This window comes from Oncorhynchus mykiss, chromosome 18, assembly GCF_057628025.1.
Source record: "Oncorhynchus mykiss isolate SJ-2025 chromosome 18, ASM5762802v1, whole genome shotgun sequence".
Taxonomy (NCBI): Eukaryota; Metazoa; Chordata; class Actinopteri; order Salmoniformes; family Salmonidae; genus Oncorhynchus; species Oncorhynchus mykiss.
Genome location: NC_143039.1, coordinates 1340627 through 1359295, shown reverse-complemented (window position 1 = coordinate 1359295; position 18669 = coordinate 1340627).

Here is an 18669-nt window from a genome sequence, read left to right as displayed (position 1 = left end):
CTAGATCTACTGTCTCTCTTATATTATGACAGACCAGCTAGATCTACTGTATCTATTATATTATGACAAACCAGCTAGATGTACTGTCTCTATTATATTATGACAAACCAGCTAGATCTGTCTATTATATTATGATAGACCAACTAGATCTACTGTCTCTATTATATTATGACAGACCAAATAGATCTACTGTCTCTATTATATAATGACAGACCAGCTAGATCTACTCTCTCTATTATAATATGACAGACCAGCTAGATCTGTTGTCTCTATTATATTATGACAGACCAGCTAGATCTGCTGTCTCTATTATAATATGACAGACCGGCTAGATCTACTGTCTTATATTATATTATGACAGACCAGCTAGATCTACTGTCTCTATTATATCATGACAGACCAGTTAGATCTACTGTCTCTAGTATATTATGACAGACCAGCTAGATTTACTGTCTCCATTATATTATGACAGACCAGCTAGATCTACTGTCTCTATTATATTATGACAGACCAGCTAGATCTACTGTCTCGATTGTATTATGACAGACCAGCTATATCTACTGTCTCTATTATATTATGACAGACCAGGTAGATCTACTGTCTCCATTATATTATGACAGACCAGCTAGATCTACTGTCTCTATTATATTATGACAAACCAGCTAGATCTACTGTCTCTATTATATTATTACAGACCAGCTAGATCTACTGTCTCTATTATATTATCATAGACACACTAGATCTACTGTCTCTATTGTATTATGACAGACCAGCTAGATCTACACTCTCTATTATATTATGACAGACCAGCTAGATCTGCTGTCTCTATTATATTATGACAGACCAGCTAGATCTACTGTCTCTATTATATTATAACAGACCAGCTAGATCTGCTGTCTCTCTTATATTATGACAGACCAGTTAGATCTACTGTCTCTATTGTATTATGACAGACCAGCTAGATCTACTGTCTCTATTATATTATGACAGACCAGCTAGATCTACTCTCTCTATTGTATTATGACAGACCAGCTAGATCTACTGGCTCTATTATATTATGACAGACCAGCTAGATCTACTGTCTCTATTATATTATGACAGACCAACTAGATCTACTGTCTCTATTATATTGTGACAGACCAGCTAGATGTACTGTCTCTATGTCTCTATTGTATTATGACAGACCAGCTAGATCTACTGTCTCTAGTATATTATGACAGACCAGCTAGATTTACTGTCTCCATTATATTATGACAGACCAGCTAGATCTACTGTCTCTATTATATTATGACAGACCAGCTAGATCTACTGTCTCGATTGTATTATGACAGACCAGCTATATCTACTGTCTCTATTATATTATGACAGACCAGCTAGATCTACTGTCTCATTTATATTATGACAGACCAGGTAGATCTACTGTCTCCATTATATTATGACAGACCAGCTAGATCTACTGTCTCTATTATATTATGACAAACCAGCTAGATCTACTGTCTCTATTATATTATGACAGACCAGCTAGATCTACTGTCTCTATTATATTATCATAGACACACTAGATCTACTGTCTCTATTGTATTATGACAGACAAGCTAGATCTACTGTCTCTATTATATTATGACAGACCAGCTAGATCTACTGGCTCTATTATATTATGACAGACCAGCTAGATCTACTGTCTCTATTATATTATGACAGACCAACTAGATCTACTGTCTCTATTATATTGTGACAGACCAGCTAGATGTACTGTCTCTATGTCTCTATTGTATTATGACAGACCAGCTAGATCTACTGTCTCTAGTATATTATGACAGACCAGCTAGATTTACTGTCTCCATTATATTATGACAGACCAGCTAGATCTACTGTCTCTATTATATTATGACAGACCAGCTAGATCTACTGTCTCAATTGTATTATGACAGACCAGCTATATCTACTGTCTCTATTATATTATGACAGACCAGCTAGATCTACTGTCTCATTTATATTATGACAGACCAGGTAGATCTACTGTCTCCATTATATTATGACAGACCAGCTAGATCTACTGTCTCTATTATATTATGACAAACCAGCTAGATCTACTGTCTCTATTATATTATGACAGACCAGCTAGATCTACTGTCTCTATTATATTATGACAGACCAGCTAGATTTACTGTCTCTATTATATTATGACAGACCACCTAGATCTAATGTCTCTATTATAATATGACAAACCAGATAGATCTACTGTCTCTATTATATTATGACAGACCAGATAGATCTACTGTCTCTATTATATTATGACAGACCAGATAGATCTACTGTCTCTATTATGTTATGACAGACCAGCTAGATCTCCTGTCTCTATTATATTATGACAGACCAGCTAGATCTACTGTCTCTATTATATTATGACAGACCAGCTAGATCTGCTGTCTCTATTATATTATGACAGACCAGTTAGATCTAGTGTCTCTATTATGACAGACCAGATAGATCTACTGTCTCATTTATAGTATGACAGACCAGCTAGATCTACACTCTCTATTATATTATGACAGACCAGCTAGATCTACTGTCTCTATTATATTATGACAGACCAGCTAGATCTACTGTCTCTATTATAATATGACAGACCAGCTAGATCTATTGTCTCTATTATATTATGACAGACCAGCTAGATCTACTGTCTCTATTATATTATGACAGACCAGCTAGATCTACTGTCTCTATTATATTATGACAGACCAGTTAGATCTACTGTCTCTATTATATTATGACAGACCAGCTAGATCTACTGTCTCTATATTACGACAGACCAGCTAGATCTACTGTCTCTATTATATTATGACAGACCAACTAGATCTGCTGTCTCTATTATATTATGACAGACAAGTTAGATCTACTGTCTCTATTATATTATGACAGACCAGCTAGATCTACTGTCTCATTTATATTATGACAGACCAGCTAGATCTACACTCTATATTATATTATGACAGACCAGCTAGATCTACTGTCTCTATTATATTCTGACAGACCAGCCAGATCTACTGTCTCATTTATATTATGACAGACCAGGTAGATCTACTGTCTCCATTATATTATGACAGACCAGCTAGATCTACTGTCTCTATTATATTATGACAAACCAGCTAGATCTACTGTCTCTATTATATTATGACAGACCAGCTAGATCTACTGTCTCTATTATATTATGACAGACCAGCTAGATTTACTGTCTCTATTATATTATGACAGACCACCTAGATCTAATGTCTCTATTATAATATGACAAACCAGATAGATCTACTGTCTCTATTATATTATGACAGACCAGATAGATCTACTGTATCTATTATATTATGACAGACCAGATAGATCTACTGTCTCTATTATGTTATGACAGACCAGCTAGATCTCCTGTCTCTATTATATTATGACAGACCAGCTAGATCTACTGTCTCTATTATATTATGACAGACCAGCTAGATCTGCTGTCTCTATTATATTATGACAGACCAGTTAGATCTAGTGTCTCTATTATGACAGACCAGATAGATCTACTGTCTCATTTATAGTATGACAGACCAGCTAGATCTACACTCTCTATTATATTATGACAGACCAGCTAGATCTACTGTCTCTATTATATTATGACAGACCAGCTAGATCTACTGTCTCTATTATAATATGACAGACCAGCTAGATCTATTGTCTCTATTATATTATGACAGACCAGCTAGATCTACTGTCTCTATTATATTATGACAGACCAGCTAGATCTACTGTCTCTATTATATTATGACAGACCAGTTAGATCTACTGTCTCTATTATATTATGACAGACCAGCTAGATCTACTGTCTCTATATTACGACAGACCAGCTAGATCTACTGTCTCTATTATATTATGACAGACCAACTAGATCTGCTGTCTCTATTATATTATGACAGACAAGTTAGATCTACTGTCTCTATTATATTATGACAGACCAGCTAGATCTACTGTCTCATTTATATTATGACAGACCAGCTAGATCTACACTCTATATTATATTATGACAGACCAGCTAGATCTACTGTCTCTATTATATTATGACAGACCAGCTAGATTTACTGTCTCTATTATATTATTACAAACCAGATAGATCTGTCTATTATATTATGATAGACCAACTAGATCTACTGTCTCTATTATATTATGACAGACCGCCTAGATCTAATGTCTCTATTATAATATGACAGACAAGATAGATCTACTGTCTCTATTATATTATGACAGACCAGATAGATCTACTGTCTCCATTATATTATGACAGACCAGATAGATCTACTGTCTCTATTATGTTATGACAGACCAGCTAGATCTCCTGTCTCTACTATATTATGACAGACCAGCTAGATCTACTGTCTCTATTATATTATGACAGACCAGATATATCTACTGTATCTATTATATTATGACAGACCAGCCAGATCTACTGTATCTATTATATTATGACAGACCAGCTAGATCTCCTGTCTCTATTATATTATGACAGACCAGCTAGATATACTGTCTCTATTACAATATGACAGACAAGCTAGATCTACTGTCTCTATTATATTTTGATAGACCAACTAGATCTACTGTCTCTATTATATTATGACAGACCAGCTAGATCTACTGTCTCTATTATATTATGACAGACCAGCTAGATATACTATCCCTATTATAATATGACAGACAAGCTAGATCTACTGTCTCTATTATATTTTGATAGACCAACTAGATCTACTGTCTCTATTATATTATGACAGACCAGCTAGATCTACTGTCTCTATTATAATATGACAGACCAGCTAGATCTACTGTCTCTATTGTATTATGACAGACCAGCTAGATCTACTGTCTCTATTATAATATGACAGACCAGCTAGATCTACTGTCTCTATTATATTATGACAGACCAGCTAGATTTACTGTCTCTATTATATTATTACAAACCAGATAGATCTGTCTATTATATTATGATAGACCAACTAGATCTACTGTCTCTATTATATTATGACAGACCGCCTAGATCTAATGTCTCTATTATAATATGACAGACAAGATAGATCTACTGTCTCTATTATATTATGACAGACCAGATAGATCTACTGTCTCCATTATATTATGACAGACCAGATAGATCTACTGTCTCTATTATGTTATGACAGACCAGCTAGATCTCCTGTCTCTACTATATTATGACAGACCAGCTAGATCTACTGTCTCTATTATATTATGACAGACCAGATATATCTACTGTATCTATTATATTATGACAGACCAGCCAGATCTACTGTATCTATTATATTATGACAGACCAGCTAGATCTCCTGTCTCTATTATATTATGACAGACCAGCTAGATATACTGTCTCTATTACAATATGACAGACAAGCTAGATCTACTGTCTCTATTATATTTTGATAGACCAACTAGATCTACTGTCTCTATTATATTATGACAGACCAGCTAGATCTACTGTCTCTATTATATTATGACAGACCAGCTAGATATACTATCCCTATTATAATATGACAGACAAGCTAGATCTACTGTCTCTATTATATTTTGATAGACCAACTAGATCTACTGTCTCTATTATATTATGACAGACCAGCTAGATCTACTGTCTCTATTATAATATGACAGACCAGCTAGATCTACTGTCTCTATTGTATTATGACAGACCAGCTAGATCTACTGTCTCTATTATAATATGACAGACCAGCTAGATCTACTGTCTCTATTATATTATGACAGACCAGCTAGATCTACTGTCTCTATTATAATATGACAGACCAGCTAGATCTACTGTCTCTATTATACTATGACAGACCAAATAGATCTACTGTCTCTATTATATTATGACAGACCAGCTAGATCTACTCTCTCTATTATAATATGACAGACCAGCTAGATCTATTGTCTCTATTATATTATGACAGACCAGCTAGATCTACTGTCTCTATTATATTATGACAGACCAGCTAGATCTACTCTCTCTATTATATTATGACAGACCAGTTAGATCTACTGTCTCTATTATATTATGACAGACCAGCTAGATCTACTGTCTCTATATTACGACAGACCAGCTAGATCTACTGTCTCTATTATATTATGACAGACCAACTAGATCTGCTGTCTCTATTATATTATGACAGACCAGCTAGATCTACTGTCTCATTTATATTATGACAGACCAGCTAGATCTACACTCTATATTATATTATGACAGACCAGCTAGATCTACTGTCTCTATTATATTCTGACAGACCAGCCAGATCTGCTGTATCTATTATATTATGACAGACCAGCTAGATTTACTGTCTCTATTATATTATTACAAACCAGATAGATCTGTCTATTATATTATGATAGACCAACTAGATCTACTGTCTCTATTATATTATGACAGACCGCCTAGATCTAATGTCTCTATTATAATATGACAGACAAGATAGATCTACTGTCTCTATTATATTATGACAGACCAGATAGATCTACTGTCTCCATTATATTATGACAGACCAGATAGATCTACTGTCTCTATTATGTTATGACAGACCAGCTAGATCTACTGTCTCTATTATATTATGACAGACCAGATAGATCTACTGTATCTATTATATTATGACAGACCAGCCAGATCTACTGTATCTATTATATTATGACAGACCAGCTAGATCTCCTGTCTCTATTATATTATGACAGACCAGCTAGATATACTGTCTCTATTACAATATGACAGACAAGCTAGATCTACTGTCTCTATTATATTTTGATAGACCAACTAGATCTACTGTCTCTATTATATTATGACAGACCAGCTAGATCTACTGTCTCTATTATATTATGACAAACCAGCTAAATATACTGTCTCTATTATAATATGACAGACAAGCTAGATCTACTGTCTCTATTATATTTTGATAGACCAACTAGATCTACTGTCTCTATTATATTATGACAGACCAGCTAGATCTACTGTCTCTATTATAATATGACAGACCAGCTAGATCTACTGTCTCTATTGTATTATGACAGACCAGCTAGATCTACTGTCTCTATTATATTATGATAGACCAACTAGATCTACTGTCTCTATTATATTATGACAGACCACCTAGATCTAATGTCTCTATTATAATATGACAAACCAGATAGATCTACTGTCTCTATTATATTATGACAGACCAACTAGATCTACTGTCTCTATTATATTGTGACAGACCAGCTAGATGTACTGTCTCTATGTCTCTATTGTATTATGACAGACCAGCTAGATCTACTGTCTCTAGTATATTATGACAGACCAGCTAGATTTACTGTCTCCATTATATTATGACAGACCAGCTAGATCTACTGTCTCGATTGTATTATGACAGACCAGCTATATCTACTGTCTCTATTATATTATGACAGACCAGCTAGATCTACTGTCTCATTTATATTATGACAGACCAGGTAGATCTACTGTCTCCATTATATTATGACAGACCAGCTAGATCTACTGTCTCTATTATATTATGACAAACCAGCTAGATCTACTGTCTCTATTATATTATGACAGACCAGCTAGATCTACTGTCTCTATTATATTATCATAGACACACTAGATCTACTGTCTCTATTGTATTATGACAGACAAGCTAGATCTACTGTCTCTATTATATTATGACAGACCAGCTAGATCTACTGGCTCTATTATATTATGACAGACCAGCTAGATCTACTGTCTCTATTATATTATGACAGACCAACTAGATCTACTGTCTCTATTATATTGTGACAGACCAGCTAGATGTACTGTCTCTATGTCTCTATTGTATTATGACAGACCAGCTAGATCTACTGTCTCTAGTATATTATGACAGACCAGCTAGATTTACTGTCTCCATTATATTATGACAGACCAGCTAGATCTACTGTCTCTATTATATTATGACAGACCAGCTAGATCTACTGTCTCGATTGTATTATGACAGACCAGCTATATCTACTGTCTCTATTATATTATGACAGACCAGCTAGATCTACTGTCTCATTTATATTATGACAGACCAGGTAGATCTACTGTCTCCATTATATTATGACAGACCAGCTAGATCTACTGTCTCTATTATATTATGACAAACCAGCTAGATCTACTGTCTCTATTATATTATGACAGACCAGCTAGATCTACTGTCTCTATTATATTATGACAGACCAGCTAGATTTACTGTCTCTATTATATTATGACAGACCACCTAGATCTAATGTCTCTATTATAATATGACAAACCAGATAGATCTACTGTCTCTATTATATTATGACAGACCAGATAGATCTACTGTCTCTATTATATTATGACAGACCAGATAGATCTACTGTCTCTATTATGTTATGACAGACCAGCTAGATCTCCTGTCTCTATTATATTATGACAGACCAGCTAGATCTACTGTCTCTATTATATTATGACAGACCAGCTAGATCTGCTGTCTCTATTATATTATGACAGACCAGTTAGATCTAGTGTCTCTATTATGACAGACCAGATAGATCTACTGTCTCATTTATAGTATGACAGACCAGCTAGATCTACACTCTCTATTATATTATGACAGACCAGCTAGATCTACTGTCTCTATTATATTATGACAGACCAGCTAGATCTACTGTCTCTATTATAATATGACAGACCAGCTAGATCTATTGTCTCTATTATATTATGACAGACCAGCTAGATCTACTGTCTCTATTATATTATGACAGACCAGCTAGATCTACTGTCTCTATTATATTATGACAGACCAGTTAGATCTACTGTTTCTATTATATTATGACAGACCAGCTAGATCTACTGTCTCTATATTACGACAGACCAGCTAGATCTACTGTCTCTATTATATTATGACAGACCAACTAGATCTGCTGTCTCTATTATATTATGACAGACAAGTTAGATCTACTGTCTCTATTATATTATGACAGACCAGCTAGATCTACTGTCTCATTTATATTATGACAGACCAGCTAGATCTACACTCTATATTATATTATGACAGACCAGCTAGATCTACTGTCTCTATTATATTCTGACAGACCAGCCAGATCTACTGTCTCATTTATATTATGACAGACCAGGTAGATCTACTGTCTCCATTATATTATGACAGACCAGCTAGATCTACTGTCTCTATTATATTATGACAAACCAGCTAGATCTACTGTCTCTATTATATTATGACAGACCAGCTAGATCTACTGTCTCTATTATATTATGACAGACCAGCTAGATTTACTGTCTCTATTATATTATGACAGACCACCTAGATCTAATGTCTCTATTATAATATGACAAACCAGATAGATCTACTGTCTCTATTATATTATGACAGACCAGATAGATCTACTGTATCTATTATATTATGACAGACCAGATAGATCTACTGTCTCTATTATGTTATGACAGACCAGCTAGATCTCCTGTCTCTATTATATTATGACAGACCAGCTAGATCTACTGTCTCTATTATATTATGACAGACCAGCTAGATCTGCTGTCTCTATTATATTATGACAGACCAGTTAGATCTAGTGTCTCTATTATGACAGACCAGATAGATCTACTGTCTCATTTATAGTATGACAGACCAGCTAGATCTACACTCTCTATTATATTATGACAGACCAGCTAGATCTACTGTCTCTATTATATTATGACAGACCAGCTAGATCTACTGTCTCTATTATAATATGACAGACCAGCTAGATCTATTGTCTCTATTATATTATGACAGACCAGCTAGATCTACTGTCTCTATTATATTATGACCGACCAGCTAGATCTACTGTCTCTATTATATTATGACAGACCAGTTAGATCTACTGTCTCTATTATATTATGACAGACCAGCTAGATCTACTGTCTCTATATTACGACAGACCAGCTAGATCTACTGTCTCTATTATATTATGACAGACCAACTAGATCTGCTGTCTCTATTATATTATGACAGACAAGTTAGATCTACTGTCTCTATTATATTATGACAGACCAGCTAGATCTACTGTCTCATTTATATTATGACAGACCAGCTAGATCTACACTCTATATTATATTATGACAGACCAGCTAGATCTACTGTCTCTATTATATTATGACAGACCAGCTAGATTTACTGTCTCTATTATATTATTACAAACCAGATAGATCTGTCTATTATATTATGATAGACCAACTAGATCTACTGTCTCTATTATATTATGACAGACCGCCTAGATCTAATGTCTCTATTATAATATGACAGACAAGATAGATCTACTGTCTCTATTATATTATGACAGACCAGATAGATCTACTGTCTCCATTATATTATGACAGACCAGATAGATCTACTGTCTCTATTATGTTATGACAGACCAGCTAGATCTCCTGTCTCTACTATATTATGACAGACCAGCTAGATCTACTGTCTCTATTATATTATGACAGACCAGATATATCTACTGTATCTATTATATTATGACAGACCAGCCAGATCTACTGTATCTATTATATTATGACAGACCAGCTAGATCTCCTGTCTCTATTATATTATGACAGACCAGCTAGATATACTGTCTCTATTACAATATGACAGACAAGCTAGATCTACTGTCTCTATTATATTTTGATAGACCAACTAGATCTACTGTCTCTATTATATTATGACAGACCAGCTAGATCTACTGTCTCTATTATATTATGACAGACCAGCTAGATATACTATCCCTATTATAATATGACAGACAAGCTAGATCTACTGTCTCTATTATATTTTGATAGACCAACTAGATCTACTGTCTCTATTATATTATGACAGACCAGCTAGATCTACTGTCTCTATTATAATATGACAGACCAGCTAGATCTACTGTCTCTATTGTATTATGACAGACCAGCTAGATCTACTGTCTCTATTATAATATGACAGACCAGCTAGATCTACTGTCTCTATTATATTATGACAGACCAGCTAGATCTACTGTCTCTATTATAATATGACAGACCAGCTAGATCTACTGTCTCTATTATACTATGACAGACCAAATAGATCTACTGTCTCTATTATATTATGACAGACCAGCTAGATCTACTCTCTCTATTATAATATGACAGACCAGCTAGATCTATTGTCTCTATTATATTATGACAGACCAGCTAGATCTACTGTCTCTATTATATTATGACAGACCAGCTAGATCTACTCTCTCTATTATATTATGACAGACCAGTTAGATCTACTGTCTCTATTATATTATGACAGACCAGCTAGATCTACTGTCTCTATATTACGACAGACCAGCTAGATCTACTGTCTCTATTATATTATGACAGACCAACTAGATCTGCTGTCTCTATTATATTATGACAGACCAGCTAGATCTACTGTCTCATTTATATTATGACAGACCAGCTAGATCTACACTCTATATTATATTATGACAGACCAGCTAGATCTACTGTCTCTATTATATTCTGACAGACCAGCCAGATCTGCTGTATCTATTATATTATGACAGACCAGCTAGATTTACTGTCTCTATTATATTATTACAAACCAGATAGATCTGTCTATTATATTATGATAGACCAACTAGATCTACTGTCTCTATTATATTATGACAGACCGCCTAGATCTAATGTCTCTATTATAATATGACAGACAAGATAGATCTACTGTCTCTATTATATTATGACAGACCAGATAGATCTACTGTCTCCATTATATTATGACAGACCAGATAGATCTACTGTCTCTATTATGTTATGACAGACCAGCTAGATCTACTGTCTCTATTATATTATGACAGACCAGATAGATCTACTGTATCTATTATATTATGACAGACCAGCCAGATCTACTGTATCTATTATATTATGACAGACCAGCTAGATCTCCTGTCTCTATTATATTATGACAGACCAGCTAGATATACTGTCTCTATTACAATATGACAGACAAGCTAGATCTACTGTCTCTATTATATTTTGATAGACCAACTAGATCTACTGTCTCTATTATATTATGACAGACCAGCTAGATCTACTGTCTCTATTATATTATGACAGACCAGCTAGATATACTATCCCTATTATAATATGACAGACAAGCTAGATCTACTGTCTCTATTATATTTTGATAGACCAACTAGATCTACTGTCTCTATTATATTATGACAGACCAGCTAGATCTACTGTCTCTATTATAATATGACAGACCAGCTAGATCTACTGTCTCTATTGTATTATGACAGACCAGCTAGATCTACTGTCTCTATTATAATATGACAGACCAGCTAGATCTACTGTCTCTATTATATTATGACAGACCAGCTAGATCTACTGTCTCTATTATAATATGACAGACCAGCTAGATCTACTGTCTCTATTATACTATGACAGACCAAATAGATCTACTGTCTCTATTATATTATGACAGACCAGCTAGATCTACTCTCTCTATTATAATATGACAGACCAGCTAGATCTATTGTCTCTATTATATTATGACAGACCAGCTAGATCTACTGTCTCTATTATATTATGACAGACCAGCTAGATCTACTCTCTCTATTATATTATGACAGACCAGTTAGATCTACTGTCTCTATTATATTATGACAGACCAGCTAGATCTACTGTCTCTATATTACGACAGACCAGCTAGATCTACTGTCTCTATTATATTATGACAGACCAACTAGATCTGCTGTCTCTATTATATTATGACAGACCAGCTAGATCTACTGTCTCATTTATATTATGACAGACCAGCTAGATCTACACTCTATATTATATTATGACAGACCAGCTAGATCTACTGTCTCTATTATATTCTGACAGACCAGCCAGATCTGCTGTATCTATTATATTATGACAGACCAGCTAGATTTACTGTCTCTATTATATTATTACAAACCAGATAGATCTGTCTATTATATTATGATAGACCAACTAGATCTACTGTCTCTATTATATTATGACAGACCGCCTAGATCTAATGTCTCTATTATAATATGACAGACAAGATAGATCTACTGTCTCTATTATATTATGACAGACCAGATAGATCTACTGTCTCCATTATATTATGACAGACCAGATAGATCTACTGTCTCTATTATGTTATGACAGACCAGCTAGATCTACTGTCTCTATTATATTATGACAGACCAGATAGATCTACTGTATCTATTATATTATGACAGACCAGCCAGATCTACTGTATCTATTATATTATGACAGACCAGCTAGATCTCCTGTCTCTATTATATTATGACAGACCAGCTAGATATACTGTCTCTATTACAATATGACAGACAAGCTAGATCTACTGTCTCTATTATATTTTGATAGACCAACTAGATCTACTGTCTCTATTATATTATGACAGACCAGCTAGATCTACTGTCTCTATTATATTATGACAAACCAGCTAAATATACTGTCTCTATTATAATATGACAGACAAGCTAGATCTACTGTCTCTATTATATTTTGATAGACCAACTAGATCTACTGTCTCTATTATATTATGACAGACCAGCTAGATCTACTGTCTCTATTATAATATGACAGACCAGCTAGATCTACTGTCTCTATTGTATTATGACAGACCAGCTAGATCTACTGTCTCTATTATAATATGACATACCAAATATATCTACTGTCTCTATTATATTATGACAGACCAGATAGATCTACTGTCTCTATTATATTATGATAGACCAACTAGATCTACTGTCTCTATTATATTATGACAGACCACCTAGATCTAATGTCTCTATTATAATATGACAAACCAGATAGATCTACTGTCTCTATTATATTATGACAGACCAGATAGATCTACTGTCTCTATTATATTATGACAGACCAGATAGATCTACTGTCTCTATTATGTTATGACAGACCAGCTAGATCTCCTGTCTCTATTATATTATGACAGACCAGCTAGATCTACTGTCTCTATTATATTATGACAGACCAGCTAGATCTGCTGTCTCTATTATATTATGACAGACCAGTTAGATCTAGTGTCTCTATTATGACAGACCAGATAGATCTACTGTCTCATTTATAGTATGACAGACCAGCTAGATCTACACTCTCTATTATATTATGACAGACCAGCTAGATCTAGTGTCTCTATTATGACAGACCAGATAGATCTACTGTCTCATTTATAGTATGACAGACCAGCTAGATCTACTGTCTCTATTATATTATGACAGACCAGCTAGATCTACTGTCTCTATTATATTATGACAGACCAGTTAAATCTACTGTCTCTATTATATTATGACAGACCAGCTAGATCTACTGTCTCTATTATATTACGACAGACCAGCTAGATCTACTGTCTCTATTATATTATGACAGACCAGCTAGATCTGCTGTCTCTATTATATTATGACAGACCAGTTAGATCTAGTGTCTCTATTATATTATGACAGACCAGATAGATCTACTGTCTCATTTATAGTATGACAGACCAGCTAGATCTACACTCTCTATTATATTATGACAGACCAGCTAGATCTACTGTATCTATTATATTATGACAGACCAGCTAGATTTACTGTCTCTATTATATTATGACAAACCAGCTAGATCTGTCTATGATATTATGATAGACCAACTAGATCTACTGTCTCTATTATATTATGACAGACCAGCTAGATCTACTGTCTCATTTATATTATGACAGACCAGCTAGATCTACACTCTATATTATATTATGACAGACCAGCTAGATCTACTGTCTCTATTATATTCTGACAGACCAGCCAGATCTACTGTATCTATTATATTATGACAGACCAGCTAGATTTACTGTCTCTATTATATTATTACAAACCAGATAGATCTGTCTATTATATTATGATAGACCAACTAGATCTACTGTCTCTATTATATTATGACAGACCGCCTAGATCTAATGTCTCTATTATAATATGACAGACAAGATAGATCTACTGTCTCTATTATATTATGACAGACCAGATAGATCTACTGTCTCCATTATATTATGACAGACCAGATAGATCTACTGTCTCTATTATGTTATGACAGACCAGCCAGATCTCCTGTCTCTACTATATTATGACAGACCAGCTAGATCTACTGTCTCTATTATATTATGACAGACCAGATAGATCTACTGTATCTATTATATTATGACAGACCAGCCAGATCTACTGTATCTATTATATTATGACAGACCAGCTAGATCTCCTGTCTCTATTATATTATGACAGACCAGCTAGATATACTGTCTCTATTACAATATGACAGACAAGCTAGATCTACTGTCTCTATTATATTTTGATAGACCAACTAGATCTACTGTCTCTATTATATTATGACAGACCAGCTAGATCTACTGTCTCTATTATATTATGACAGACCAGCTAGATATACTGTCCCTATTATAATATGACAGACAAGCTAGATCTACTGTCTCTATTATATTTTGATAGACCAACTAGATCTACTGTCTCTATTATATTATGACAGACCAGCTAGATCTACTGTCTCTATTATAATATGACAGACCAGCTAGATCTACTGTCTCTATTGTATTATGACAGACCAGCTAGATCTACTGTCTCTATTATAATATGACAGACCAGCTAGATCTACTGTCTCTATTATATTATGACAGACCAGCTAGTTCTACTGTCTCTATTATAATATGACAGACCAGCTAGATCTACTGTCTCTATTAAACTATGACAGACCAAATAGATCTACTGTCTCTATTATATTATGACAGACCAGCTAGATCTACTCTCTCTATTATAATATGACAGACCAGCTAGATCTATTGTGTCTCTTATATTATGACAGACCAGCTAGATCTACTGTCTCTATTATATTATGACAGACCAGCTAGATCTACTCTCTCTATTATATTATGACAGACCAGTTAGATCTACTGTCTCTATTATATTATGACAGACCAGCTAGATCTACTGTCTCTATATTACGACAGACCAGCTAGATCTACTGTCTCTATTATATTATGACAGACCAACTAGATCTGCTGTCTCTATTATATTATGACAGACCAGTTAGATCTACTGTCTCTATTATATTATGACAGACCAGCTAGATCTACTGTCTCATTTATATTATGACAGACCAGCTAGATCTACACTCTATATTATATTATGACAGACCAGCTAGATCTACTGTCTCTATTATATTCTGACAGACCAGCCAGATCTACTGTATCTATTATATTATGACAGACCAGCTAGATTTACTGTCTCTATTATATTATTACAAACCAGATAGATCTGTCTATTATATTATGATAGACCAACTAGATCTACTGTCTCTATTATATTATGACAGACCGCCTAGATCTAATGTCTCTATTATAATATGACAGACAAGATAGATCTACTGTCTCTATTATATTATGACAGACCAGATTGATCTACTGTCTCCATTATATTATGACAGACCAGATAGATCTACTGTCTCTATTATGTTATGACAGACCAGCTAGATCTCCTGTCTCTACTATATTATGTCAGACCAGCTAGATCTACTGTCTCTATTATATTATGACAGACCAGATAGATCTACTGTATCTATTATATTATGACAGACCAGCCAGATCTACTGTATCTATTATATTATGACAGACCAGCTAGATCTCCTGTCTCTATTATATTATGACAGACCAGCTAGATATACTGTCTCTATTACAATATGACAGACAAGCTAGATCTACTGTCTCTATTATATTTTGATAGACCAACTAGATCTACTGTCTCTATTATATTATGACAGACCAGCTAGATCTACTGTCTCTATTATATTATGACAGACCAGCTAAATATACTGTCTCTATTATAATATGACAGACAAGCTAGATCTACTGTCTCTATTATATTTTGATAGACCAACTAGATCTACTGTCTCTATTATATTATGACAGACCAGCTAGATCTACTGTCTCTATTATAATATGACAGACCAGCTAGATCTACTGTCTCTATTGTATTATGACAGACCAGCTAGATCTACTGTCTCTATTATAATATGACAGACCAAATAGATCTACTGTCTCTATTATATTATGACAGACCAGATAGATCTACTGTCTCTATTATATTATGATAGACCAACTAGATCTACTGTCTCTATTATATTATGACAGACCACCTAGATCTAATGTCTCTATTATAATATGACAAACCAGATAGATCTACTGTCTCTATTATATTATGACAGACCAGATAGATCTACTGTCTCTATTATATTATGACAGACCAGATAGATCTACTGTCTCTATTATGTTATGACAGACCAGCTAGATCTCCTGTCTCTATTATATTATGACAGACCAGCTAGATCTACTGTCTCTATTATATTATGACAGACCAGCTAGATCTGCTGTCTCTATTATATTATGACAGACCAGTTAGATCTAGTGTCTCTATTATGACAGACCAGATAGATCTACTGTCTCATTTATAGTATGACAGACCAGCTAGATCTACACTCTCTATTATATTATGACAGACCAGCTAGATCTAGTGTCTCTATTATGACAGACCAGATAGATCTACTGTCTCATTTATAGTATGACAGACAAGCTAGATCTACTGTCTCTATTATATTATGACAGACCAGCTAGATCTACTGTCTCTATTATATTATGACAGACCAGTTAAATCTACTGTCTCTATTATATTATGACAGACCAGCTAGATCTACTGTCTCTATTATATTATGACAGACCAGCTAGATCTACTGTCTCTATTATATTATGACAGACCAGCTAGATCTGCTGTCTCTATATTATGACAGACCAGTTAGATCTAGTGTCTCTATTATATTATGACAGACCAGATAGATCTACTGTCTCATTTATAGTATGACAGACCAGCTAGATCTACACTCTCTATTATATTATGACAGACCAGCTAGATCTACTGTATCTATTATATTATGACAGACCAGCTAGATTTACTGTCTCTATTATATTATGACAAACCAGCTAGATCTGTCTATGATATTATGATAGACCAACTAGATCTACTGTCTCTATTATATTATGATAGACCAACTAGATCTACTGTCTCTATTATATTATGACAGACCAGCTAGATCTACTGTCTCTATTATAATATGACAGACCAGCTAGATCTATTGTCTCTATTATATTATGACAGACCAGCTAGATCTACTGTCTCTATTATATTATGACAGACCAGCTAGATCTACTCTCTCTATTATATTATGACAGACCAGTTAGATCTACTGTCTCTATTATATTATGACAGACCAGCTAGATCTACTGTCTCTATATTACGACAGACCAGCTAGATCTACTGTCTCTATTATATTATGACAGACCAACTAGATCTGCTGTCTCTATTATATTATGACAGACCAGCTAGATCTACTGTCTCATTTATATTATGACAGACCAGCTAGATCTACACTCTATATTATATTATGACAGACCAGCTAGATCTAGTGTCTCTATTATATTCTGACAGACCAGCCAGATCTACACTCTATATTATATTATGACAGACCAGATAGATCTACTGTATCTATTATATTATGACAGACCAGCC